This window comes from Lissotriton helveticus, chromosome 10 (genome assembly GCF_964261635.1).
Source record: "Lissotriton helveticus chromosome 10, aLisHel1.1, whole genome shotgun sequence".
Classification (NCBI taxonomy): Eukaryota; Metazoa; Chordata; class Amphibia; order Caudata; family Salamandridae; genus Lissotriton; species Lissotriton helveticus.
The window spans coordinates 786,397,983-786,423,914 of NC_136071.1; positions in this window are offsets into that span (position 1 = coordinate 786,397,983).

Consider the following 25,932-nt stretch of genomic DNA (forward strand, 5'->3'; position numbering starts at 1 on the left):
ATAAAATCACACCACAGAACATACAGTCCTGTCTAGGTAAAGTACCCATTAAAAGGGAACAAATTCCATTCTGGTTAGCACAGAAAATAACTCAAATAGAGGCGGTATTTCCAGATACCACCCCTGTGGAGAAACACAGAATTCTGACTATCTGTCTCCCAATGGGGATCGCACCACATGTGGAGGACTGTGACACTTGGGGTACAGTCTTTGCTTCCATTTACACAAAAACACATGGTGTTCCGCCCATGGCGGTAATACCAGAGGTGCTAAAACAGATTCAAAATGAATACGGTCCAGAACCTGCTTTAACTCTGGGTATGAAATTACTGAAAGACTTCAAGCAGGTCTCGGCAATATTACTAGCAAACATAAAAGGGGAAGCAGCAAATGTGGCGATCCGCCAAAGATTGAAGGAAACGGATATAGCAGACCAACCATTTGAACTTGCCAGAATCATAGAAAAATCTTATGAAGAACTAGGAAAGATAGTTTGGGTGGGAAACCAGTGAAACCCCAACTAATTGAAAATCCTGAAAAGGTATTTATTAAAAATAATCTAAACACTTCAAAAAAGAACTGGGATGGAAATAAACAATCCACTCCCAAAGAAAAAAGATTCCAGTCCAGAGGAAGGTCTCCTCGGCGGAGAGAAAGGTTTCCGGACCAAGGAAACCCCTCTGAGAAAAAATACAACCTTAGAAATAGGGATAATTTGAAGAAACCTGATAGATATCAAGATATTGATACATGTCCCTCTCGATCTTTTCAGACTTCCTCGCAGAAATCGGAAAGAAGAGGACGGTCAGAACACAGGGAAGAGCACGTCGAGTCCAAAGACAAAGAACCTGCTCATCAAAGTAAAAAGTTGCAATTTCCAAAGAAGAAGGTAGCCAGCATTAAAATAATCAAACATGCCGAGGATCCTGAGGACTCAGCTGAAAAACGGAGAGTGGGCTCAGACAATGCTAGACAGCGCAGCAGAAGTGAGCATAGCTCGCAAGATCGTGATGAATCATCTGGAGACAGTGGACACGAATGAATACATTCAAGTGGAAACTGCAGATACCAGAGTTAGCAAACCTCATAAAATATATGAAATAACTTTACGTATAGAGGGAGATAAGACTAGGAAAATAAGGGGTCTATTTTGGGATAATCTCTCCAAGGGCTATGACATCCTTCTAGCTGAAAAAGACTGGCCACCAGAGTTTGTCAGGGAGTGCCCTCATGGCGAAGAAATGATTATGCCTGCCTTCTCAAATCATATCCCAATTCATAAAAAATATACACTTGCAAGGAAGTGGGCAGTAGCCCAGGCTCCTGCACTATATAAAAATCATGTGGGATGGGATGAGGACTCTCCTCCTCACAAAATCCAGTTAAAATCTCAACCAACTGCACAGAGGCAGTACCCAATTAAGCAAGAAGCTAAAAAACAGGTCAGGGAGATTTTAGATCAACTTGAATACCAGGGGGTGATTGAAACATGCACCTCACAAATGAACAATCCTTTGTTTCCTGTCTCCAAACCAGATGATTCATATCGTCTAGTTTTGGACTACAGACACCTTAACTCATGCTGCAAAACGTTTGCAGTACAAAACTCACACAGTGCCGCACTAATGAATAGCATAGTGCGCAAAAAATACAAAACAACATTAGACATCTCTAATGGATTCTTTTGTCAAAATATAGCACCTGAAAGCAGATATTTGACCGCTTTCTCAATAAATGGCTCGCAGAAAAATTTCTGTCGTTTGCCCCAAGGGTTCAAGAACAGCCCAGGATTATTCTCAGCGAGGGTAACAGAGTTACTACAAATGTATTATGATGAGGCATTATCTTATGTCGATGACATCTATCTAACAGATGATGACTTGGATACTCACTTGAAAAGAGTGAACACCATAATACTTGGGTTCGCAGCAGAGGGTTACAAATTCAACTTCAAGAAGTCAAGAATTGCCCATCTGACTGTCCTATTTTTAGGATATGAATTATCAAGTGAAGGCAAAAGCCTGGCTGACAATTTCCTAGAGAAATGTGCTGTAATCCAAGCACCTAGAACACTGAGAAACTTGCAATCAATTCTAGGTTTCCTGAATTTCGGAAGAACTTACATTATAAACTATGCAGAGAGGGTTAAACCTCTCTATGACCTAATAAAACCAGATTTTAAAAGAATCAATTGGACTCAAAAACACACAGAAATTTTGAGATCTTTACAAACAGACATATTAGTTAAAACAAAACTGCAAACACGCGATAACACACGCAACCTTGTGATTCGAGTCATCCCAGGAAGATGCGGATTCACATACCTAACCTCTAATGAGGGAGAAAAGGTACCAATAACATACAAATCACATTTGTACACAGAAGCTGAAAAAACATTCAGCATTAAGGAAAACATTGTTCACGCGGTTCAAACAGCTGTAGCAAGAGAAAGAAACCAAGCTGATGGCAGACAGATTACAGTCAGAACAGCAGAATCGGCCTTTGAGGCATTAACAAGCCCATGTAATTTACCTACAATGGCACTAAATCCAAAATGGATACAATGGGAAGATTCTCTTGCTACAGACAGAGTGAAATACTATTTTGATCCAGAGATGACAAAATTAAACAATCTAGAATATGAAAGAGAATATCCTCTGCCAATCGACATTCTGCCCATACGACAGTACGCCTGTGTAATACATACAGACGGACATGCTCAACCCTAAGTTTGGGGAGAAGAAGCTTATAACGCAACATGCGAGATTACAAAAAACGTGTGGCGCGGAGGTAAATTAAAACCTCTGTTTTCAAAAACACACTCAGTGGAAAATAATTCAGAACAACAAACTGAAATAATAGCATTAAAAATGGCGCTAGATAATGCGGATTGGGAATTCCCGACACTAATAGTGTGCGATTCATATTACTGCGTCAAATCATACAATAACGACTTGCAGAAATGGGTTGAAAACGGGTACAAAGATGACACAGGTGCCACAATAAAGCAAAAATCGCTTTGGAAACAAATAGTTCTTTTAAAGAAAGAACTACCAAAGACTCACGTGATACACTCACTGAGTCATCAGGGTGATGGCGTTCACGTTGCAGGGAATTCATTGGCTGAGACAGCCACAGCGGAAACAAAATAAATCGGCTTCCGTAGCTACAAAAAAGCGTTCAGTAAAATACATTGACGGGGAAACAATGCTGGCGGTAAAAACGTCATCAAAAGGCGACTGCTCAGCGCTACCCCTCATGTATCCACTCAATTATACATACATACTCGATGCAAACTCCGTTCCTTTTGCTCGAATCCCTGGAGTGGGGGATAGAGTGATTCCAAACATGGACAGGAGAGGCTTGTTAATAGCAGACGCACATATGGGTGAGGGTCTTAGACACCTTACACTTAAGGATTCTCTAGAAGAATTACAATCAACATACTGGTGGCCAGGAATGAGCCTGCAACATTACATATTTGCAAAAAACTGTCCAAACTGCAACAGAGACCGCAGTGGTGACCGAGACGGTGTATTGCCATGGCGTTTCACCCAATAAGGATTAGGCTATCGACATAAAATACCCAGTATGAATAATGCGTCATATTAACATGTTGAGACTATTTTCACTTATAATGTAGACCCCAGCTCTCGGCTGACGTCTGAACTGTTATGAAAAGATTTGCGAGTCTATAATGGCATATACGCAATTGGCATGCTACATTCTGACCAGGGTCCTGCTTTTAGCTCTCGAGCTTATAAGGCGGACATGGCCGGCATGGGCATAGCATCGCGGTACTCTTGTCACCTCCTTCCTGAGGGAAACGGGATGGTGTAAAGAAAAAACCAGGGCATAGAGCAATCTATAACAGCAAAGGTATTAGGTTCGGGAGCTGGGTGGGTCAAACATTTAATAAGTGTCCAACGTAGTCTTAATAATCTGCCAAGAAATTCTCTGAGAGGTCTCAGTCCGTACGAACTATTGTTTGGGACTAGAATGTTAATCCAGGACCTTGATAGTCAAACTTCAGTGGTTAAAGAAAAATGCTTTGATGTCAAAGATCGTTTGGCTAATTTACAGGACTTAAACGAAACAAGAAAAGACCTGAGCAACACAAAGTTGAAACAGCAGCCAATAACCACTGAAGAGAAACCACCTGTCCCAGCAAGGCCTGTCTGTATTCCAAAAATCGGGGATCTGGTCAGAGAGAAGATCGCGGTGAAGAAGGAATTTCGGCCTTCTTACAGAAAAGCAGTTCCTGTCTTGTCTGTCAACGGGACAAGATCAGTAATACTACCGCACCTTGCTGGTAAAAAGGAGAACCGAGTTGTATCCATCGACCTGGTTAAACCACAATCATGTGGCCGATAACAAGTAGTAGGCCAAGTGGACTCCCAAGAAGTAGCAGAACACCAAAGTTTGCTACAAACACAGAGGTTCAAACTGAAAGACTAATCACAATTGATAAACCTACAGTGAAACAACAAGGACTATGCAACAAAGCCATGGAACTTAAACCTCTTGAAACCCAAATCAAAATCTTAAATCAAGAAACACCAGTCTACAATGATGTAACCACAGACTATGGTAATGAAACAAAGAAAATTCCAAAAACAAAAAGGAATCGAGAAGCAATTGAAACAAGTGACAGAACAGCATCAGGCTACTTCATCAACTTCGATGATTTTTCTGAGGATCCAAGTGAACCTGAGGAACAGCCGACAACAAAAACTTTTAAAGACAAAGCAAAGGAACTCTTTCATCAGCTACAAGAAACCTATCTGATTTCTCCATGGATTGAACTTTGGGTGGCACTAGGAGTATTCATCCTCATACTTTGGCTCATCATGGTACTATGCTTGGGACATTTCATTGAGGGAAAATATGCTACAATGGACACAGCAAGTCAGAACATCAACTTGGTCCTGAAACCACACAAGTCTTCACACATAGAGAAAAGAGAACTTTCTTCAGTAAACTTCACAGCCAATCCTATACCCGGTGGGGTAGCATGGGACAAAACTGATTACGAAATCTATGGTCCGGTTGAGCTCCTGAAGTATCCTCATCAATTCAAGATTTCATTAAGTGACTTTGTAAAACCAAGCACGTTTGCTGATGATTGGGACTTTGAAAGTATTAATGATATGATGTCTGATCTAGTAATGTCAGCTAAATTTACAGAACATGATTATTTGCAAGGTTCATCTAATTACGATCAAATGTTCTGTTACAACCATTATAGTAACCATTATCTGCATAAATCTACTCAACCTAGAAATGTTTTAAATTTTAACCAATGGGAACATTGTGCAACTCCACCAAAAGGCAGTTCAAAGACATTTTTTGATAAATATTCATACTTTTCAGGGTTCAACACAAGTAATGCAGAATCATTTTATTTCAAATTATTAAATAAGACAGGAGTGAAAACCATGCTTACAAACACAAAATTGATATATTCAGACTCATTTTTTGAAAAAATGAATACATTCGGTTTTGATTTCTGGAACAATAACATTGAAACGAAAACGATCTGGGGCACAAAAGATTGGCAAGTGCAAGGTATAGAATCATTATTTAGAGCCTGCATGATCCCAGAACAAATTATATTTTTGAATGATACAATTCAACAGACATCCTGTCTTGGCCTAGCCAAAATTAAAGACTTAAATAAACCGTCTATTCCAAAACCAACACCTAATAGTAATAGCACAACGGATGTTGAGATAGACGTATCCCATATTTTAAACCAAAACAGAACACATGCTGATTGGAAACACTGGTTGATCAGGCCCACAGACACAAATAACTGTCAAAACAGATTCCTGAACAAAATACAGGGGTTCACATTGACCAGGCCAGACCCAAGATACTCCCAGAGACAACATCCAGGGATTGTAACTACTTATAGTGTGGGGAAACTCTGCCTTCAATGGCTACATACGTCCACACTGTCAGAAATTTTATTTATTACATTTATATCGCGCATTATCACCGATTGGTCTCTAAGCGCTTAAGGAACACTTAACTTTACTTAAAGAAGGTGCTGACGTGCGTGATTTCATCATGGGACCACGCAAAAAGCGTCAAAAACGTTTCATAGCGGCCTCTATATATGCAGCTTACAACGAAGCCTGGAAAGTAACTCAAATTGAGACAGCAGAAAAAATACGGGAAATTGACCGTGTTAATTTGGAAAAATTACTTTCTGTTGTGGACAATGGGTTAATGACTCTGTCTTTCAGAATATATTCACTGGACAGTATTGTATCTTCTGCAATCGATATAATAGAACAAGACTTACTGATGTTGCAACACGGTCAGTCTCAATTACGTTCTATTGTACAGCTTGGCTGGACGTTACAAAATCTGCGTTCAGGCTATGTGCCTTGGCGTTTAATCAACACAACGTCACTATTTAATATCTTTAACCTTACTGATAAACAAATCAGTTTGGCCCAAAAGGGTGCTGACTATACAATTCTGAGCATTGAAAAACTTGAGAGATTACCATTGACAATGTCAGAACGACCTGTCATTGAATGGATAATACATGGGATAATAAATATTCCGATAACAACTTTCCAGTTTCAATACTGCCAAAAATATATACAGGCAGGCCAGTATGAAAGGTTGGGTAAAGGATACATTAAGTCCACATGGAACTTGCCCTATACACACACATGTGTCAGTAATAACGGACAGAGTGTATTTCTTAGTGGTAATAATTGTGAAAAATCACTAAGTGGCATACTTCTGTGTCAGGGTATTAGTTTACATGGGGCCTGTGAAGGGACTTCAAATAACCTTTCATGTCACCAGTTAGGCACACCTGCAACACAAATAGAACCATTCTTTAGAAGACTTTCGAACGGGAGTTACATTCTAATTGTAGATCACAGATGTTGTGGCTTGCTGCCAGGAAAACCTTATCTTGTAAGCGTGACTTCCAGGGTCATGTGCTGTGAAAGAGTATTGTTCCCGAATGATGCTCCAGACAGGGAGGGAAGGTTATGGCCCAGTTTAAAAATCTCTTCTATTCGAATTGATACTTTAAGCAGAATGAAGACTGTGCTCCTACAGACGCCAACCCAGTTGACGTCATCAAAAGAAACGTATGATCTCCAAGTTGCAAGGACAACGGCAGAGATTCATTCAATGTTATCAACAAACTGCCCCCTACACTTCGCAGAAATACTGAACGAAATCTTAAATATTTCTGATACAAGTGGTATCGTGAGTGTATTTAAGACAGTTTTTTCAGGCGCTTTAACCCCATTCAAAGCGATCCTGGGTATCTTTCCAAATTTCGTCCATTCCATCTTTGGCGGACTTCCACTCCTGTTGGGACTGGTAGCAGGCATTTTATTCTTGCTACTCTTGCTTCGTTATGGCAAGCCATGTCACAGACAAGACTCCAGCAACAATGGAAGAAACGATCCTAGCTATCCGCTACCGGGACCGCATAACTAAAGTCCTTGGCTTAGCCCGGCTATGAGATCTAAATATGACCTGGTTTCTTTCATTCAGACCCATCTGGCAGAATTGTGTTATGCCTGTATTAAGGTGCATGCTATGCGGCGAAGAATGCGTGTTGGACACCTGTCCTACACTACAATCAGACTTACCATTAGATGCAGATACTTTGTTGGGTCCAGTAAAGGCTCATGCATTGTGCTGTCCCCTGCGGCTACCTATCCTGATGACGGCATTCGTGGAGACTTCACCACTACGATTGAAGGGTAGTGAAGTACAAGATGAAAGCAGCATCGACCAGGTACGACCTTCTGTAAGCAGTTCTGATCAAACAATCAGTGAAAGCAATCATGCGCATGACTGCATGGTAGCGATATTTTCTAACCTAGTCGAACTTTCACCAGAAGCTGTAGACTGTTTTTTCGAGAATCTGTCTGAAATTATGTTTTCACCGGAACAGAGAGAATGATTTTAAACAAACTTGCACACGGCGTTCCCTGAACTCTGAATTTGGCCTTCAGTCTTTTGAAAACAAAGTGACTGTGAACTATTTTTTCTCTTCTCCCCTTAATAGCGAAAACTTTTTTCCAATTCCAAAATATTTACCTTTTTGGCACTTATCTTCTGCTTAAAGTAAAACTATTCTTAGAGAACAGAACTTCTATTCTTAGGGATACTAGAGACATTACATTACCTCAACCTCTGGTTTATATGCAATTAATTGTGTTTATATGTGATGAGATGGTCTCGCAATTTTTTTCTGTATCAAGAGCCATTTCATGTGTAATTTCGCAAGTCATTCATACAGATATACAATTTGAATCTCCTTTTGAATGATTATACTGCTTGACTGTATACAGTACCTATACTCATTTCGTGCATTTTGCATACGCCATTTTAAAAATATATATATATATTTGGGGTGGTTCGGTATACACATGCACTATTAGTTATGTTTACTATTGCTTAGTTTAGTAAATATGTACATAAATTCGTGGAGTGGGTGTAGTGTGTTTATCTAGGTACCTATATTGATACTCCTATTTCTGACCCTTGTCCGGTTATTAATTTACTAATGTCCATACACCGGCACAGAAACCCGTCTTCAGATTAGGTCATAGCGCATGCTGTCACAATAAGCAAGCACTATCCCTTCAGCCCCCTAGAAAGCACACCGAGTTCTCAAAACAAATCAAACCTCCAACAGACCTGGGAAATCCCCCGCAGCCATTGTTTTGATTTCGCTCGAGAACTCCTGCAAAGAATGTAAGAACGACCAGTCCTTATGACATTCTTGCTGACGTCTTATGTCCATCCTTACGTCAAACACGGCACCTTTCAGGTATAAATATACCGACGCTGCCCTAAGCTAAGACACGGTGGTGACGAGCTTGGAGCAGCGCTACTTGCCGGAGAGCACAGCTGATGCAGAAAGCCCACGGACGCTGCCCCTCCCTTTTGACGCGCTGTGAGAGACGCTGCCTTTTCTCCTGCCGAGAAATCCAGCCTCCGGCGTTCCCAGCCTCCCTCGCAGGTAACTGGGATATCGAGTCCTGAGACAGAGATACCAACCCTCCAGCCTTCTAAATCCCAGGTACTGAACTGACTAACCCCTTACAGAGAATTCTTGAGTCAGATTCTTGGCAACACAAACTTAACTTAAACTGCTACTTACTTACTCCCTCCCAAGTATTAGGCTTAGGTCAGGTACACCGGGGTAGGCGTAGTTAGAAGCACCAGTTGAGTACGATTAGTCAATGTATATATGTATGTCTATACTATTGAAGATAATATTCCAATGCGCAGAGCCTATTGGGATAATAGGAACTACACTACACCACAGTCCTGATGGGGTAGCAATGCACGTATGGCAGGGAGCCAGAGAGTCCGTGACACACACATTGGCATACAAATCCGTGACACACACATTGGCATACAAATCAAAACACAACGCAGTTGGAGACAAGTGAAAGTGCGGAAACTTTATCAACAAGTGTGTGTCAGTTTATCCATTTTAAGTATCATATGGCTAAGAAACCATATAAATGCTTTTACAGTATTATTTTATAATTCTGTTTTTACTGTATGCACTTTACTTAACTATAAGTATTGCAATAATAGCGATTAATTTCTCTTGTATGAGAAAAAGAGACTGATCAATAAATAACATCTTTTTATTGAAACACGCCATCACTTATTTCTCTACAAACTGGTGAAACTAAGAATGCACGTACTGACTGAGTAAAATAGTTGTCTTTTGTTTTCACACGACTCTAGAGATATACTCTTGATTAGGGGAGAGCAAAGTTGTCATGTTCTATGGTTGTCAGAAACTAAATCCCTTCTTGTCTATTCAGGGAGGTTAAACTCCTCCTTGCCTAATCGAGAAAGTTTCTAGTGAACTCTGAGCTAGCTGGCACACATAACTTTAAGTCTAATATCGTCAGTAGAAGACCTAGTTAACCACAGTCCTACGTCTATACTATTGAAGATAATATTCCAATGCGCAGAGCCTATTGGTATAATAGGAACTACACTACACCACAGTCCTGATGGGGTAGCAATGCACGTATGGCAGGGAGCCAGAGAGTCCGTGACACACACATTGGCATACAAATCAAAACACAACGCAGTTGGAGACAAGTGAAAGTGCGGAAACTTTATCAACAAGTGTGTGTCAGTTCGGCCAAGAGAAGTGCCACGATATGCAGACCAATGCAGGAGCATGTCTGAATGAGGAACGTAGGAAAGCGCCCATTTCCACCTCTGGGAGTCCATCACCAACAAAAGTCAGTGCCAACCCGCATCGGTTGTCCGCGCATGGATCATGAGTCCAGGCCAATGCAGCCATGTCCACTGTCGCCTTGGAACATGTGACCAGATTCACAACATGCAACCAGGCGTCGGGACACGTGCAACGGGTCATATTCAGTAGTGGCTGTCACCTTGTCACTCGTCCATGAACGGGAGTGCAGCTGCGTAGGCCAACATCTCCAATGAGCCATCGTCGTCCACCACATCTGACATGTTGTCGACGTAATCCATCAGCTGACCCGGACAGATGTGCTGACTCCAACCACTCGACCCAATGTGCACCAAAGCCCAATCGGGTAGTGGCTCAATGTGGTCACTGCACACAAGGACTCATGCAATCTCCGAGGTCCAGTTTCCATCCGGCATGCCAAACATGCATGCCATAAACGGGCATCACGGTGACACTCCAGGTCGTGGGCCAACACGGGGCACTCACACACATCGTAATACAATGATGTTGCAGAGCCCGTGCCCATCATGCTGACACAATGACAACACCGACACACTTGTTCAGATGGTGTGAATGGCTACGGGCACGTGCGCACGGCCACATTTATTAGCAGGCACACATACCGAGTAACACCTGTGTTGGATGGGTGTGGTGTGTGTGTGCACCAAGCAGCCCTTGCCAGCTGGTGTGCAGTCAAAATTCGACAACAGTGTACATTGTAAAAGATACATGCATTCAACCATAAAGGCCCCATGACTTGTGCTGCACAGACTCATCCATGTGTTGAACAAGGTTAGTGGCACCATGCGTAGCGGGCTTGCATTGAACCGAGTTAGTGGCACCACATGTGGCTGGCTTGCGTTGAACAGGGTTAGTGGCACCACGTGTGGCCGGCTTGCGTTGAACAGAGTCAGTGGCACCACGTGTAGCTGGCTTGAATTGAACAGGGTTGGTGGCACCATGTGTTGCCTGCTTCCGTTGAACAGGGTCAGTGGCACCACATGTCGCAGGCCTGACATATGGAATTATGCCTCACTGATGGAAGGGAGTCTGGTGCTGTGGCCACTGCCAAGGACTTGTGGAACTGGGTCCTGAGTCCTGAATGGTAGTAAACCCATGTGGGCCAAAGAGGACGCTGGTGGAGTATGTAAATGAGAAAGGAGTAATGTAGGCCAGCGTCGGGGGGCCAGCAATGGTCTACGGAGGCTGCAGAGGTCGCATGACTGGTGCTTGGAGCTTGCACCGTCACGTGGTGGGCCCTCTTTGTCACAAGCCGGTGTAGGCAGGTGAGCGGAGTCTCATTGGTGCACTGGAGCAGGCATGGTGGGTCTGGGGGCCAGTGGTCCGGGATGCTGCAGGCGCACAGGGATGCAGGCCCCGCCACACTCGGCGCTGGACTCGTGGCGGGCTGTGAGGCGCCACCCTGGCAGACGTGTTGTCCATTACGGAAAAGAACCATGACCAGTGCAAGGCCTTTTTGTTCACACCCCTACGCAGGCCTGGCGTACGCAGGTCCAACCCACTACGCACGTGCATGCAGGGGGGACATAACGTGCGACATTTCCACTTTCTGCCAGGCAGCCTGTGGGGACATGGTAGCGTCCACTGGCCACTACACTCCATGCACCAGCAGTTGATCTCCACATTGCAAACCACGCAAATGGCCCTCTGTGGTCTGTCAGGCACCTCCACGCCACACCTGGCATTGGGTAGGTTCACATTTATTAGTCGCTTGCCGCTCTTGCACATTCCTGCTCCATGCCCCTCCTCCCATCCTGCTATTGTGTGTCTGTGGTGCCATTCTGTGGCTCGGTTGTGGGCATGGCAAGGCCGGATTCCCAATGGAGTTGTGTTGTCATGTCTGGTCGGTTGGCATGTGTTGCGTGCCTATTGGCAGTATCGTGAGTTGCATGACTGTGGGCTGGAGGTGTGTGGTGTGTTTGGGCTTGCCAATGGCCACTGCATTTCCATGTGTGCCATCCTGGGAGCGCTGGGTGATGATGGACTGTTGGGAGATGTGAGTATCATGCAGTTTGCCTGGGGAGTTGGGCACCACAGTGTTGAGGAATTCCGGGCGGTCCACTATTGCCTGCACATTCATGGTGTGCGTGTGCTTTCAGTTGTGGTAGTTGTGTGCAGTGTGTGCAGGGGGCATGGGGGAGAACATGTGTGCAGTTTTTTGTCCCTGACACGTGAAGGAATCCAGCTATAGCGTAGGGGTATCGGCGTTGCATGATCATTGTCTCCATGGCATCTGTGGGTCTTCAGGTGTGGCTCTTGGCTGGGCTCCCTTTTATGCTGTAGGTAGGCATCCTGCTTAACACCAGCAAACTGCAGGTGTTAATTCCCTGCTTGGTTCGCATTGCAGATCTGGCAGTTCGTTGTGAATGTGGTGGTGTCTTTTTTCGTGTGTTTTTGCACAGGAACGCCTACTCTGCATCTCATTAGGGTTGGTTGGTGGTGTCCACCCTGGAGATAATTTTGGGGCAGTTATCGCGGGAATACTGGTGGGAATACTGGTGATGTCTGCAGTTTGCACCAGCTTGTGAATGGGGTGTTAATGCATCAAAAGTGGAGCTAGATTTAAGGTGGAGATATGTCCTTGTGAATATCCCCCCTAATACTCTGAAGTCTACATGGGCCTGTCAACAATCTCACACTTCCAGTAGCACAAACAAGTAAAGTGCAGACTGGCTCCTATAAAACATCTTCACTAAGGTACTCAGTCCTTTCAAATCCAGAACAGCCACAGCAAGTCATGCGAAAATAATGCTTTCCAAAAGTGTTTTTGCTGACCCAAAGGCTGTTCCAGAGGCTCCCATTTTTAAGGGGCCTCGGCTACATGCAAGCAGTAACTGTGCGTTCCTGCCAATCACAACACTTATCAAGGGAAAGGTGAGGAATTGCCCTCAACAGTGTAGGAGAGTAACAACTGGCAAATTTATATAATCTCTGGAGCAGAATGACTACTGCATCGAGTTCAAGCATATCCCACCAGATATACTTCCACGAAAGCAGAAGACCAACAAAAAACATATGCCACTTCTGCTGGAGGAGATTGCCTCCCATATAAGCAAATTAGCAGAAGTACCATTACATCAGAAGGTCAAGTAGTGTACTCCATGTACTTCCTGGTACCAAAGAAGGGCAGGAACATTCATCCTATATAGGATCTGGGGATCCCAAATACTTTTCTGATGGTGATTCATTTCAAAATGGCATTGCTGGAGATATTTCCACTTCGTCAAGATGGCAATCTTCACACAGCACTCAATCTCATGGACACCTGATTCCATATAACAGCGTTTCCAAATAATCACACATATGTATGCTGAATGGTACTTCAAAGCATTATCAATTTACAAGTTGTCCATTCAGGGTGAATCTGCTCTAAGAGTGTGTACGAAATGTCTTACTATAGCTCGTGTCCACCCCAAGAGGTGCATGCTTATCCTCATCTAGACATATGGTGGTTAAAAGGAACAAAGCTCATCTGATAGAGACTTCTAGCCGCAGATTCCTTACCGTAGAGTTATCCCCAGGCATCAGACTGTATCCAGAACTTTTTCATGAGCAGTATCCCTGTGTGTTGGTAGGTGTCATTCTTCTCCATGTGGTGTCGTTGGCAGCATCCATGTTGCAAGTGACATGCATGTGTCTATATCGCCTCCACCCCAGCGTGCTGACATTCATTCTTTTATTTCTGAGCTAGTTAGCACAGATCCGGAGAGAGAGCTACCCCTTTTTTGTCGAATTTGGGAGATCTTTCTCCTTGTGTGTCAGGGATGTCCACGAGGAAAGCTGGCTTTAAGCCCTGCAGCGCCCGTCACCGACAGATATCGGTGATGGACCCGCATCGTGTTTGCATTGCCTCTCGTGCCTTGAGTGCAACGACATAGATTTGGGTAGATTGCCACGCCATGCACTCCAATGTTCCAATGTCTTTAGGGAGCGATCCCTCAAGCTCCTTGCCGCTCGACCTGCAACGATCCAGAGGAAGGTCCTGGGATCGGTCGTGGAGCCATTTATCTTTGTCACGTTCGAAGTTGGCCGGGTGTTTGGGTAAGTTCCGCAAAAAGAAACAGAGTTCAAAGACGGATGACTTTGACGGATGGGGTGAACATCAAGATGAGACAAGGGAGCATAGTCATTTGAGGCATGGTTCTGCGGTTGGGAGGTACAGAGCTGGCCCAGGTGCAGCCTCGGAGTTTCCAGGAGCCAGAGCAAACCCTGCCCACTCCGTGACTTTTATGAGGCCATGCATCCCACATGTGGGTGGCCCTGCTCTGCTGCCTGCTTGCGGGTTCGGTAGTGTCCCCTACTGGCTCTCCACCAGCGGGTCTGCCCCCGGTGCCAGTCAGGCTAATTTGATCCATGAATGGATCGGACCGGCACTGGTCGTACCACCTCAACTTTCCCTGACGCCGGTCCCGTTATTTGCGCCACCATTCTCATCCCCAACTCAGTTTCCTGCTCTGTTCAATGTGAAATGCATATGTACGTTTACAACCTCACATCCATCACGTAGTCCAAATGTCCACAGTCCCCCATCAAATTGCCAGAACCGCCCAAACAGTCACAATGTACATTGTCATACAGTCTGCATGTCAACAAGAACAATGTGCCAACATAAATGTCAACACAATGTCAACATGCATCTCCCCTTCACATTGCAGAGGGACTAACAATACCTCCAGCAGAGCAGACCAGACAACCCACCAGTGATGCTGGAAACAACCACCAAACCTTCGACACCGACGCCCTACAACAGCTCATGGACATCTTGGGCAACCCACCCCCAGGAGCAGGGCAGCCACGCTAAATACAGGAGACCCCAGTCTCTGCACAAACCACACAGCAGTAAGCACCCGCCACCACGGCTCCCAACACTTCACCAAGGCACACATCGCATTCCAATTCCAAGTTTCAGAATGCCAAAAGGAGGTGTCTGAACAGGTGCGGTGGGGTCAGAGCTCATAGACAACTCGTATGTGATTTAGTTTGGCTTCAAAGTCCCATCAGGGACCACCTACACCCCACAAAGGAGAGGCACACCTTGACCGAGACACATGCATTTGCACATTTCCTGTACTGAACCATGCCCAGAGCCCTGGAATTACCATTCACACACCCACGCTGGTCCTCCTTACGATGGCCCAGTACACCCCTCCTACGTATTGAGTGGCTGACGACAAAGCTACATCTCCAAGCTCCAAATCGCTGCCTGCGATTACATTGTGCTGTGTACAGCGGACGCAACCATGTCATTTTGTAGGGCCGCTGGGCCCTCATGCACACATCATGTCCACACAGACACACCCAGATGGTTTGGGGAACTGGCTACGGGCAGGTGCACCCGGCCCCTTTATTGGCAGGGTCATATGTACAGTGATGTCTGTGCTGGATGTGTGTCAGGTGAGTGTAAGCCAGCCTTCAGGGAGTTGTTGGTGCTGGCAACAAATACAACAATGAACACTGTAATGCTGGTGTATTCTGTTTCCGTCTTCATAGAGACAACAGAGGAGCATTATGGTGGTAGCCGGAGCAAATACAGAGAGTTTACCCATTGAGCAAACAGAAGTATCTGTGAGTTGCAGTGCACTGATGCTGCGGCACTACAGCTGAGCGCGCTCATGTGAAGAAAATGTCTAGGATTAGGTCCCTTCGGGATATTCCTGATGCAGCTGCAGTGGGGGGTGTCACACCTGCATCATCTTCCTCATCATCGTCCCAGGTCTCCCACACTGCCTGAGGTGACATTGCTGCGTGGGCTCTCCACAGCACATAACTAAAACGGAAATGGACGATGACTCGTGGTGAACTGAGATAGTGGAACCTGGAGTGCTGAGCAGGGGATCAGGCAGATGATTGCATCCACCACAGGTGTGAGCAACTCCGTTAGTCTGCCAGTATGACCGTTTCGACACTGGCAGCTGGAGGTGGTCCTGGCAGTGGTGGCGTGTGCCTCCTGTGGCGATGCGACGTCTGGGCTGGTCAGGACTCGATTTGATGTGTGAGCCCTGGTGGACTGCAGTGTAAGCTGGAGGCAGCGGACAGCACAGGGCCACATGTACATGGCTTTGAATGACCCAAGGCTATCCAATATCTCAGAAGAGAGGGTCCCTAACTTGAGCTGCACAGAGTTAGTGGCCCCGAATGCACAGCGGCCGGCACAGGCACCTCGCCACGGGACGGTGCCTTGCGGTGCACTGAGGCAGGGTCACTGTGCCATATTCCCCTTGGACATCGACAAGGACCCGCTCAGTCAGAGGGCTGCGGGGAACAGTGGAGGGTATCCTCCAGGGCATGATGCAGAGGGCAGAAGCTGTCCGGAAGCAGAAAATGGAGGAGTGGAATGCTACTGCCTTGTTTTCACCAGCATTTCTTTATTAGCTACATGAGGATGAAGACCACCCCCAGTCCATAGACTCAGTTGCTTTCAAAGTTCTACCAGAGTGTCCATGAATGTCGGGCAATAGACTTAGTGTCACCGGGGCTGAGAGGGGATGCAGTCTGCGATGATGCCCGTACAATGACATGAACTCAGCCATTGCTAAGTCAAGACTCAGTCCCAAATGTGTGACCTACTCGACCGCAGTGTAGGCCGAAGGCATTTCCAGCAAGGGGCCACAGACACGTGTGGTTGTAATGCTATGCACAGACTTGTTGGCACCACAGTAGGTTGTGCTGTCGTGTCTGGTGGATGGGCTTGCTGTTTGGTACGTTGTATGTGAGTTTGTAACGTGTGCATTTCCAGTGTTGTGAGTTGCATGATTGTGGAGTTGAGGTGTGTGGTGTGTTCATTTGGTACTTGCCAATGAGCAGTGCATTTCCTTAGGTGCCATCCTGGTAGCACTGATTGCATGATTCCTACATCTCCCAACAGTCCATCAGCACACTGCCTGGGTGGTTGTCGTCGACGTTGGTGGAGATTTCCCAGGGGACCGCTATTGCCTGCACATTGATGGAATGCGTGGGCTTTCTGTTGCGGTTGTGTGCAGTGTTGCCAAGGGGCACCAGTAGGACAAGTGTGCAGTCCCCCAACACTTGCAGGAAGCCAGCTATGGCATAGACTACTTGCTTGGTCTCCAGCTGTTCAGTGTGGAGGAATAATAGATAGTGGGGTACCAAGCTGATGATATCATCTACGTCCATTGTGAGGAACTTGGATTGGGCTGGCTGTGAGACTACTCGGCCTCTTGAAGTTGTTGGTTGGTAGGTACCAGAGTCGAACAGGTGCAGCACGGCCAGCAGCTTTGTCTGAGGAGGGATGTTGGTTGTCCCGTTGAGCCTGTGGTAGGCAATGTCATTCTCTGGTGTTGGGTCTGTGAGGTTTGTGCATTTTCAGGGGGTCGCTGTCTTTCCCTGCGCTGCCTCAGTGTTGGTCCGGAGGGGGGGGGGGGTAGGGGTAGTGGGGTTCCGGGGGTGGGGGGGTGGTTGTGGTCCTGTGGGTGTTGTGGCCCTCTTGGGTGGCCGGGCTGCATGATCAGTGGCTCCATGGCATCTGTTGCCCTACAGGTGTTACTCTGGGCTGAGCTTCCTTCTGTTGCAGGCTGCTGTCCGACTTTATTCCAGGTCGGAGCAGGTGTTAGGCGAAAAGGCGTGTCAGCAGCAGGAAACTGTTTTGGGATCTTTTCGCCAATCTGCCTGGTTGTTGAGATTGTTGCGGAGTGGTGTTGTCGCAAGTTTATGCACAGGAACGCCTACTCTGCATCTCATTAGCGATAGCAGGCACAAAAAAAATCACAACAGATGACCCCGGCAACTATCGCGGGTAAGCTGGTGATATGGGCTGTTATCACAAGCTTGTGAATGGGGCGTTCGTTTTATCTCAACTTTGGCTGCGATAAAGTGCCAATAATGTGGCGATAGTTCCTTGAGAATATGCCCCTTAGAATGCTCATGCTTGCTCAAGTCCTGTCTGACCTGGAGCCAGGAGAATGGATGGTGACTTTGGACTTGCAGGATGCATACTTCCACATCCTTGTCCTGCCAACAGACTTTATCTGCGGTTCATGGTAGGCCACAAGCAATATCAGTTGACTGTGCAGTTCACTGTGCATCCCTTTGGCCTTACCAGCACCTCTCTGGTGTACACCAAGGTGATGGCGATGGTTGCAGCTCATCTGCAGCAATCAGGGGTACCAGGTTCCCATAGCAGTCGTCTCCCTCTTTCAGACTTAGTGAACCCCAGTGAGTGCAAGAGGTCCAACAATCATTGTGCCGTAACCGCACGACGACTCCCTCTCAGATGTTCCATTCAACGGGTTTGTTCTGGGCACAGCTTGAATATCCTTGACACGCCGTTTGGGAGGATAAGACCAAAACTGCACTAAGATACCGATGTTTCAGCCTCTGTCCTCGGTTTGGTGAGACTGGATCTCAGGCTGTTGGACCTCATGGCCTCCTGCATCCTGCTTGTCACACTTGCCCATGGGCATATGCGGGCTGTGCAGTGGGACCTGAAGTTCAAATGGGCGCAGCATCTGGGGAATCTCTCCAAAATGGTCCAGATCTTGGAGGGAACTGCGAGATCTGCAGTGGAGGTTAACGAACCGTGATTGAGTCAGTGGAAGACCACTCTCCCTGCCTCAACCAGATCTGAAAGTAGTGACTGCCCCATCCCAGGAGTGACGAGTCTGCCATCTGGGAGAGGTGGAGATCAGAGGCCTCTGGTCTCCGGCAAAAACTGGACTCCCTAGCAACCTACTGGAGCTATGGGCATTCCGGCTGGTGTTGGAAGTCTTCCTATCCTCCATCAAGGAAAGGCTAGTGCAAGTGTTAACACACATCACTGCCATGTGGTACTTCAACAAACCGGGTGGGGTGGAGTCTTGAACCACCAGGGATATGCCCTGACGTTCCAGCTATGTCCAGCAATGCTTGGCCTCTTGACAAAGGGTCCAACACCTGCAGACTCTCTGAACGCTAGAGTGGACAAACTCAGCCGAAGATGCGTAGCAGATCACGAGTGTCGTCTCCATTCCGAATTGGTGCAAGGTGGCTTTCAATAGCGGTGAGAGCCTTGGTTAGATCTGGTCACCACCATTGAGAACGTGCAATGTCAACAGTTTTGTGTGCTGGAATTTCCAAAGCGGCTTTCACTCTCAGATGCTTTTTGTCTTGAATGGAACTAGGGTGTCCTGTATGCTTTTTCCATCCAAACCACTCCTGCCCAGAGTTCTCAAGAAGATCAGGAACAAACTGCCACAAATCATCCTTGTGGCTCCGGACTGGGCTCTAAGAGATTAGCATCCGGGGCTGTTGAGCATGGCTATCGTTCCTCAGATCAGGCTGCCTCTTTAGGAGGATCTTCTGTCGCAGCAGGGGAGACTTCACCACCTGCACTTGTCAATGCTCCGCCTTCATGCATGAAGATTGAGCGGCGATTGCAGACTTCGGGTGGAAGGTCAAAAGCGGTCAGCTATGTTATCTTAGCAGCCAGGCATCCCTCTACCAAGATAGTATATGCCTGCTGTTGGGGTAAATGTATGCCTTGGTGAGCAGAGAAACTTGTTGTCCCTCTTTCTGCTTACCTCTCTCAGGTTCTTCTATTTATCCTTTCCTTTGCTCAGCAGGGCTCTGCTTTGGGCACCTCAAAGGGCTATCTTTCTGCCATCTCAGCTTTTCTGCGGTTGCCTGATCAGCCTTCTCAGTTCAAATCCCATGTTGTATATAGGTTTTGGAAAGGTTTGCAACACATGTTTGTACCTTCATCATGCCTCATTGGGACCTCAGTCTCGTACTCTCCTTTCTTATGTGCACTCCCTTTGAGCCACTGTACAACTATCCTTTCAAAGTCCTGATCATCAAGATGGTCTTCCTAGTGGCAATAACATCTGCCCATAGGAACAGTGAGCCTGAGATTTTGTCATCTATGCCATCACAGCTGAACATCTTCCCAGACAACTGGTTCTTCCCACTAGAGCTTCCTTCCAGCTGATAGTTGTCACTCCCTTTCTTGTAGGCCAGTCCATCACCCTGCCTACCTTTTATGCTCTGCCACATCCCTCTGAGGAAGAGGAACAACTTCTCCTCCAGAACCCCCAAAAAAACATTTTTGTGCGGTCAAAGAACAACATAGAGTGTACTTAATATTAAATTATCGGATCTGCGTGTTTGGACACCAATCCCACAGTTTAGGTTGTCTAGAAACCCCCACTGGGTATGTTTGCCTGTATACCAGCTAGCTCACAGTGCCACTGTAAACTCCTCTTACCAATTAGAGAATAGTTGTTAGGGGAAGGGCCAACTTCCACGGGAGCGAAGACAAATCCCCACACCTCCAAGACACAGCAGCAGGAATGCGCTAACAAGGTAGACCACACTCCTATCTGCTGTATCCTAAAAGTATGAGGGAATTTACCCAAGGAGTGTCCACCACTCTCCTCATACGTGGGGTAACAGAATAGTAGATAAGGCGTCTCCGGGAGGGGTGGTCCAGGCTAGGAAACAAAGATCAAGTTATGAATAAACACAATCCCTATGCTTACATGAAACACCCTAAAACATTGACAAGTGTGATCACTCTTGGTTCTTACCCCAAATGTAGATCGGGCCAGCGTCAACGATGAGTCCAGGCAATCAGGGAGGGGTCCAACAGGACTCACGAAGGATTCAACACACCTCTGACGCAACGTAAATGGTAAGGGCAGGCGAGGTGAACTGGCCGGCTGACTAAAGAGGATCAGGCCAGCGGAGCAGTAACACCAAAACACCATACAAAACAAACACAAAACAGAAAAGGAGTGAGGGGCACCGACCGGCTGCACAGGGGGCGAATACAGCGGAGCAGCACCCACTCAGGAGGTGAGACACCCGGCCCCTAGGAGGATAGGGCGGAGCGCTCACTCTCAAGAGGAAAAAACCACTTAAGTAAAGGGGCAAACCAAAGAGGTAACAGTGGTAGCAAAACCAGTATATAGCAAAGAGTGAACCAATAACGCCCGCAAAATGCGTGAGGAATAGCAGGGCGTCGCGTTCACTGAAAACGAAGCGGAAAAGAATACCGCTTACACAACCAGACACCACACGCACACTCACAGGGCAGAAAAGCGAGTAGCAGAGGGTCAGGAGAGTCAGGTATCAGGCGACTAGAAGACAGAGCCCAGAAGAGCTCTAGACGGCAGCAAAACAACTCGAACAGGAACCAGGAAGTGGGAAGGGGGCGTGGTCACAGCAAGTAAGCCAAGCAATGATGGGAGGGCCCAGCTCCTCCTTATCCCCCTTAGGGAGCGTCAGGAAAGTACGGGTTTTGGTGCTAAGGGGTCAAATACAAATGCACAAACCGGAATGAAGCACACTTGCCAATGTTAATTCCTAACAATAGTCCTTGGCAACTATCGAACATGACAACTCTGTCCCATCAGGGATCGTGGAAACAGTACAGTATCTTTCGCCCAGTCACTAGTGCTCCCTTTGTCTCAGAGAGGTACACAGAATAAACGGTGGGGATGTTTTTCAATAAGCATTTATTGAACCAGCGTCAGTCTAGTGTAAAATAGGTGTGCTGAGACAACCTTAAGACAGGAATCTACCATCCATTTACTCTGTTGGTGCTTGTAATCATTCATATCTGTTTCTACCATAGTACTAAAACAATGAATACAGGCAGGTATATAAATACATGACAGGTACATCTAGTTAGTAATGCGTACTCCTACAATGCAACTCTAAGTGTACCTAGCATGTATGTAGGTGTAGAGCCAAGAATCCCCATAGGCTGAAGCCAACCCCATTACCTGAAGTGAGAGACTGTGAGTCACCCCGCTAGGGATGTCAGACCACTGCGAGCTGGAGTGTCTGACACAAGATGCTGAGGTTCCTTCATGCAGTGTGTCAGCATGGAAGTCCTTTTTCTCCTCTCCCTGCCTCAGCAAAGGTATGGTGTTTATATACCCAAAGTGGTACACTCAAGGGATCTACCTTGCTGTGTCATGTCGGACTAGGAGGACGGAAGGAATGACCCATATACATGGAATCTCAGCAGGACTACAATCTCCTGCATAATAACTAAGAATCCTTGCGCATAATGAATGAGGCTAGTTTTCAGAGAAAACCCCACGTTATTTAAGCAGTACCGTAACTAGGTAAAAGATCAGTACCAAGAACCCTTGTGTAGTGTAATTGCAGGGGAATAAGGTGAAAGGTCTAGTCACTACCTGAGCCTATATCGGGGTACCTGTATGAAACATACACCATGAAGAGTTGGGTGTCCACCTATTATGTCGGAGCGAGGAAAGGAAAGATCATGCAGAAATGGACCATCTCCTGATGTATCATGCTCTGCATTAAAATCTGTTATGCACTGGCCAGGAAGCAACCCACTGAGGGATTGTGTGCTCATTCCACCAGAGCCAAGACTGTGACCACTGCTTTAGCACGCGCAGGTCTGGTCATCTGCCAGGCAGCAACATGGGCTTCTCTGCACATGTTCACCAAGCACTACTGCCTTTACAGTCAGGTGCATTGGAACGGACACTGTTCGTTCCTGCAGGTGACAGTGTTTTGCAGACCCACCTCTGGGCAGGTATTGTTTGCGTTTCTATTCTAAGGTAAGGAATCTTTGGCAAGAAGTCTCTGCAGCTAGATAGTCTCTCTACCAGATAAGACGTTATAGAAGGTAAGTAACTTGTTCATCTGACAGATTCTTTACCTACCCACACATCCTCCCCACTCTGAGACTGATTTCTAGGGACAGGGTTTTTCCTCTTTCTGGGTCCTATTTTTCCACACAAGTGGTCAACGTTTTCCTTGGCGCTGCGCTCCTGATGTGGAAAGTCTCGAAAAGAAATGGATGTCAGTGCTGACGTGGCGCCAATATAGGCACGGCACATGTCACTTCCGGCAGGGACGACGCCACATATGGCATACAGGGGTAATGCTCATGAAATATTTCTGGATCCATACTGATGCCTGGGATAATTCTACAGTAAGGAATATGCGGCTAGATAGAGTTGTTCCCAGATAAGGTGTTACTGAAGGTAAGTAACTCATTAATGCCTGCTCCAAACACATGACTACCTGTGCTTCACAAACTATGGTTTTACCATCATTGTCAAGAATTCCCATATGTAGATGCAAAGTTATTGGGTGCAATGCTAAATAGGTGGCTCGGGCTTTCCACTAGGGAGCGGGTACAGGACATACCAAAGACTGATTCCAGTCTCCAAAACATTGATCTGACAGTCAGAATGTTGATGAAGCCATTGGTCATGATGGTGCCCTGAATAGAGTTAGTTTCCAATGCATGTCTGCAGATGCGTCGATTGTCAGTTTTTGGTGTCCCTTTGGGCACAATGGGCAGCTGAATGTATGATTTACTTACCTTCGGTAACAATGTATCTGGTAGAGATGATTCTAGCCGCAGATTCCTTAATGTAGAATTATCCCCAGGCGTGAGACTGGATCCGGAAAACTTTTCTGCCACAGCATCCCTGTGCGCCGGGGGGACGGCACCACGTGACTCCGCCCTGATGTCGTCCGCGTTCATGACGTCAGCGAGGATACATAAGTCCCACCCCTCTGCGCCTACGTCAGTTTTCTTCGGAGAACTTTTCCGCGCCACAACGCGGAGCCATCACAACCAAAACTGTGAGAATACTGGAAGTGTGTGAAAACCCAGCTATACAGAAGGGAAAGAAATGAAAGGTGAGGAACAGCACCCTCCAGAATAGTGCCAGGCACTTAGGCACCAAGGCATGGATGAAAGAATAGAATGCAGCTCCTGCAAGCAAGCCTACAACCAACATAGCCGCCTCCTTGGAGACAGAAAGCATGTGAAAAAGGGCACAGCAGACAAAGAAGTCTGCACCCTCCGCCTGGGGGCCAAGAAGGGGTCCAAGGCCAGAATGGAAGAGCAATGATAAGTCATCCCCCAACAACACCAGCAGGGGGATACCCTAAAAAGAACCAAGGGTCAAGACCCAGCCAGTGGACCTCAACCCCAAGGACTGTAAGTGTCAGAAGTGCAAGCAACACAAGGAAGCAGGGCACAAACGGACCCTACATCGGAGACCAAATGCATGGGTAGCGAAGCACCCAGGCATTTGTCACCCAATCACCAAAAAGAAGGAATGGAGCAACAACAACATCCAGGCGAGCATCCTCCTGGGGAAGAGGGGAGTAAGAAAAAGGCACTCGCAGAGGAACGTCTTCCTGAAGCAGCCGAGTGCAGAAGACCGAGAAGGGTCCTTGCAGAAACTGGGAGGAAGGGCGGGTTGTGAAGTAATCTGCGGCTAGAATCGTCTCTACCAGATACATAGTTACCAAAGGTAAGTAACTCGTACATCTGATAGAGACTACTAGCCACCGATTCCTTAACGTAGAATAGATACCCTAGCCATACCCAAAGGGAAGGAGGGTCTGTGAGAAGACCTCTCCAGCTCAGACGAGCACAAGACCCTCAGCAGAGGACCGGTCACGGGGACCTGGAAAAATAGCCCCATCCACCGCAACAGGGGATGAGTCACAGGCCTTAGGCTGAAGAGAATCTCAGCATAGTGGAGGAACACCTGACCCTCAGGGGATGTATTAGAACGAGAAAACAGGGCAACCCAGCCTTCACCGACAGGAGAAGCAAGGGTAATACGAAGGAGGCCAAAACACCTGAAGCCCAGTCAACGTACCAGGGACCTCCACCTGAAGCCCCAAGGTACGGACAACGCAGAGGCAGAAGACCCACATACAGACTCCAAAGAGAAGAGGCAGAAGTACGGCAAAGCCCTTCACCGGGAAACATACCCAGTGACAAGGGCAGCTGAGCCAATCACAGCCAGAAGACAAGACAGAACGGCTCCTCTGCAATAAGGCAGGCGGAAGAATAAGAATGGAATCTCACAATGTCCCTGCAGGACAGAAGCAGGAACACCAGGGCCCACGCCAAGACCTCCGGCCACAGAACAGAAGAGCAGGAGGGGGCAGCCAGACAAGGACAACGCTACGAAACCAAACGCCCGGACCACGTCGGGCTCGGATCAAAGGCAAGGCCAGTAAACCATCCCGAACGACCCCAAAAGGGATCCGCCCCAGACAGAACCGATCCATGAAGCAGTGTCATATAGCTACTATATATCTTTATAATGCGTTAAGTTAGCATAGGCACATTACATGTTTAAACGCCATTTTTCCTTTTGCTGCTTCTGCACACGACACTTAATTGTTGATTTAGCTTTCAACCTAGTAGTTCGTTGTGATTTACATGAGAATAATATGTTATTACTCTGATATCAGCTTTGCTCAATAAACTATGTCTGTACAGAGAGTGCTGAAGCTTCAGGAACAACAAGATACTGAATTGTTATGAGGTCTGATCTTCGCGCCTTCAAAGACATAACATAAGTGCAGCTTCTGCCAACATTGGCTTTAAGGCGGGTTTTATATTGCTTTGCTCGACACACACAAACACACTTGATGCTGTTCGCATGCAGAGAGAGCTGTTGTATGCTGATGTGATCTCTTCATTCTAGGATCCTGAGGTATGGGCCCGCCCTAATTCAACCCAAAGAGACCTTCTTAGCTATTAATATAATATGCGAGTTAGGGAGGGTGAGAAATAAGTGTTGTTAACTCTTATTCATTTACAGCATGTTAACATGCTGTCACCATTCGCTTTTTATGGACTAGTAACTATGCTGATAACTTTGCTTTTGATAATATGTTTCCTTGTATTATCTAAGATACTGCGC